This window comes from Pteropus medius, unplaced genomic scaffold (assembly GCF_902729225.1).
Source record: "Pteropus medius unplaced genomic scaffold, Ma_sr-lr_union100, whole genome shotgun sequence".
In the NCBI taxonomy this organism is placed as follows: Eukaryota; Metazoa; Chordata; class Mammalia; order Chiroptera; family Pteropodidae; genus Pteropus; species Pteropus medius.
The window spans coordinates 35,852,592-35,857,117 of NW_024354875.1; the positions used below are offsets into that span (position 1 = coordinate 35,852,592).

General features: G+C 38.5%; 1 pseudogene; it reads right to left on the minus strand.

Annotated features, from left to right (window-relative positions):
• Window positions 1-3,039: 3,039 nt before the first annotated feature.
• LOC120596812 (tissue alpha-L-fucosidase-like) lies at window positions 3,040-4,055 on the minus strand (annotated as a pseudogene).
• Window positions 4,056-4,526: the final 471 nt, after the last annotated feature.

The window sequence follows — 4,526 nt, forward strand, 5'->3', positions numbered from 1 at the left end:
AGGATTTTCAGGGTTGATATGGTGTTTCACTGTATAGAGATATGAGAAAGAATAAGATGAGTGTGCTGCAGTAATATGTTTCTGATCAAGAATACAAACTAAGAGGTATAAATTTCCATGTTAAGTGCAATACTATATTTAAATTTTATCCTCAAAATACACCAAAGTCTCCCTTTCTTCCTATGCCTTTTAAAGCTCTTCTGTAACTCAACATGAAGTCTGTATCAAACCAATGGGATTGGCCTTGCAGTAGTAATAAGATTTTATTCCACAATTGTGAGTGGGATCTGGAAAATGCTTGGAGTGAACAGAAGTCTAGGTGGCTCAGTTTGCAATGAGATACAAATTCTTTATGTTCAAATCCCATCTCTGCCATTTACTAACTGTGTGAACTTCTGCACAATACTTAATTTCTCCGAGTCTCAGTTTTCTCACCTGCAAAATGGGCCTGATGTAACTCATGTAGATTAAATGTAAAGCACTTGCTTTCATGTAATAGTACATGTCAGTCCTCTTCCTTATTGCTTTTGGATCTTGAGTTGTAAATTACAGAATTATCCCCATGCCAAGGTATAGAGTAATCCACCCAATTTTGTCCACTAATTTTTTGTATGTCATCTTTTCATGTAAATTTCCTATCCATTTAAAATTTGTCCTGGTATGTGGTACAAGGAATGGCTTCAGTTTTATCTCTTTGCATGTGGCTATCCAGTTATCCTAACACCACCTGTTAAAAAATTCTTCTTTTCCTCACTAATTAGGGATGCTACTTTTACTATACTTTACATTTTTGTATGCAGTTGGGTCTATTTCTGAATTTTCTACTTTTTCCATTTGCCTGTTCATGCATTAATGGCAAACTATTTTAATTATAGAGGTTCATGATATGTTATAATATTATACCATTTCTTTTCATTTTGAAGGGTTTCCTGGCTCTTCTTGCATGTTTATTCTTCCACACTATTTAGTCATTTTATGTCTAGCTCTGAAAAAAAACCGAATGGCATTTTTATTGGAATTGCATTAAATGTTAAACATAGGAAAAACTAAGATCTTTATGATGTTGAGTTTTCTATGAACATAGTTCATCTTTCCAACTATTTAAGTCTAATTTTATATCTTCATGAGTGTTTATAATTTTCCTCACATAGATTTTGAACATTTCTCGTTAAATTTACACCAAGGTATTTCATTTAGTTTTTAGCTGTCAGACATGTGGTCTTTTCTTCCATTATATCTTCTAACTGATTTTTGTTTGTATCTATTGATTCAGTAATCATTTTTTGGTAGTATTGGTATTGGTGTTTGAAAACTATTGTGTATGTAGTATGGAATAAAGCAAAAATGTATATATATTGGTGCTATTGAGAAATGAGATTTTTCAGCTCGAGTGAGAGCAGACACAATTGTAAGATCAATGAGATTAAGTAAAAATCCTGTAATTCTGAAAATAAATCTGAGGTAGCAATACTAATTCATAATGTGTTTTATGCTTTAAAAGTATATATTCTAGTTCTCTCCACTGAAAAGGCCTGGAAACAATGGCTAACCCAATAGCAATAAGCAACCCTGGAACCCTGATTGTGTCTCTAAATATCATTTCCACCAAAAAAACACCCCTCTAGGAAAGTCAGCTTATTCCAAGTCTGACACAAAATTTTAATAAATTAGTCTGGAATATCTTGTCATACCAGATAGCAAGGAAACTATGAAAAACTACTCGGGTTCTGTCCAAAGAATTTGGGTAACAGCTTAAAGAGTATACAACTGGCCAAAATGGGATAATTTGAGCATCAGTAGGATGACAAATCAATGGATCAAAACATATCAAGTATACTTAAATCTATAAGTTCAGTGTGAAACAAAAGCCACTCATTAATCCCCTTTAGAAAATGCCAGGGAACCAATTCATTGTGTTAAAAAAAAAAAAAAAAGTCTCAGAGTAACCAAAGAGTCAAGGGGAAGTTTTTCTTTATAGAATTTTTCCAGCTAATAATGAACTAGAAATGATAGAATTAAGATCTCATCATTTTGCAACCTCCTGATGAATTAATGGACCGAGTGATAACCACCAGTGACTGCTCACATCACCACAAGGAAGTAATCAAACATTATATACCTCCTAATAGAAGTGCAAAGCACTACGTATGAAATATTCTTGACAAAATAATTGAACCTGAATCTTATCAAGCCTCTAGATCTAACTACCAATTTGCAGCTTATAGTGGCAGGAGGAACACATTAAACAACATCACAGGGACACAATCAGCAAAATCCAAAGCGTCAGAAACCCCAGGATGGCCAGTTTCTTCAACAGTAATGACAACAACAAAAACAAGTGCAAGAAAAAAAAAATGAGATGATAGGGAGACCTATAAATTTGTTTCGTAACTTGCAAACATTTACTTGATCATATTTTAAAAAGTGGGGTAGAATCACATCAATTTTCTTAATAGTGTCACTGTGAACAGACTAAATTTCAGACTTCTTGGTTTGCTTTGGAAACTTCTGAAGAGTTGACCATTAGCAGCCTACCACACTTTTTTCTTCCCCTACAGGTTCTCTTGCACTTGGAGAGGTGGAGGCGGAGATGGGGGAGAGGGTTGGTGACAACTGACGCTAAATAAGTAGTATGTAGCTGAGCTTGCCAAACTCTCTCCATTTCCACTCATAGGCAACAGGGTAATGTGGCTTATTCTTTAGCTAAGTCACAGAGTAAGCAAGTAGGCTTATCAACCACAGAGAATGGAGGGAAGCTTCCATGGTAGATAATTTCCAAAGGTAGGAATGGATGAACTCAGAGCTTAATTCTTCAGTCCCTTCTTTTGCTGACCAGAGAGAGGTATGCTAACAATGGAATTCAGATACTTGGTCCACTGAGATATCGGTATAATGCACTCAGTTCTCTTGATTTAAATGTGTTGGAAAAGCCATGTCTGGAAGGAGGAAAAAAGTTAGTTTATTACAGCAATGGTACTATAAAAGGAAAATCAAAGCAGCAATGGCAGGCAGTGTCCCTTTCCTCCTGAACCCCAACGATCACTCCACTCCTCTCAGCTTTACAGTCCAAACAAACTCAACTGGGACAGCAGAGGGTGGTAACCGGGGCAGAGAAATGAGAAGGCCGTTAGACCTCTTCTGATCTTGGAATCCCAGCATTTTTACCTTTGTAGTTAAGGTAGTTATGGGGGCTTAAAGGTTTAAGAGTCCTGATCCTTTTGAGGTATACCATACAGATACTGTGTTCTTTTCCAACCACACCCGCTGGTTTAAATACATAGATAGCCTCACCACCATTACTCAGCCACTTTCCAACATCAAGAAGGCATTTTTTGAAATAGGAATGATCAGTCTATATTTAGTTGGTCCTACATTGAGAAGATAGTTGCCTCTCAAACTTGATATCTGAACCAATACCAAAATGATTTCAGATTCACTTCAATGTTAGACATGACCATGTCCCCATGATAGCTCTGGGATGTCTTGTTGATGGTGATGCACATTTCCCACTTGCGATACAGCAACTTCCCTGGCTTGAATTTACCCTGACGGTTGTAGTAGCCTCCATGGAAGCAGGAGCATTTCTGGCCCCATCCGTCAGTTACTACCACCTCATCCTTGACCTAGCTATCATTGTAGAGCCACGAAAGAAAATTTGTAGAGTTCCATAAAATCGGGACATCCCTACCCACCATGAGACCAAATCAGGTCAGGTTTGTACCTGTTAACAAGGTCATATAGCTCTGGTATTGTTCTCTCACTGACAAATGCTGTGTTTTGAAGCCATCATGTATGTTCCCCTTCCAGACAGTTGTTTCAATGCACCAACCAAATCGCGATGAGGTCACAGGTCCTTGACGTTCCAGTTCCAAGACAGTTGTTGGCAGGTACATACTGGCCCCATGGTTGACCCACTTTTGGGAATGGTTAAAGTTAGGTGGGTATTTGTCAGGCACGAAGCATAGGTTACTGGGGCAGCAGCTCGCCCTTCCAGGGCCACCAGAACCACCTGCTGCTGCAGGCTGACCCTGACACACACACCAGTGCACTGACATCCTGAACTTTGCCTTGTGGGAGGCTCGGCAAGTTTGAGGTGTAGCAGTGCACTCGGCTGCTCCCAGCAGCAGCAGGTCTCCTGTGACAGCTGTCAATTTAAAGAGACTTCCAATTCACCAGTCCTAACAAATGGACCTCGTTTGGAACCTGACTCAAGCAAAGCAAACATTTATCATCTTTTGTCTTATTTTAAGAAAAAGGCTGCTGTGGTGTTTGCAAAAGTAGCTAAGATCTATTGTAGAAATCAGAAAGAATTGAGAGGTTTGGGGTGAGAAGTTGGGGAGGGGGAAAAGTGCAGGCCATGTGAGGGGGGTGTGGGACCTTCCTCACTTTTGTGACACTCATCACAACCTTATTTATCTATTGCCTTGAATGTGCCCCTCAGGGAAATATTTTGGTTTAAATAGAATCTCAGAGGAGAGATCCAGAAAAAGATTAGCTGTATTAAACCCTGCACTCCAATTCAACTA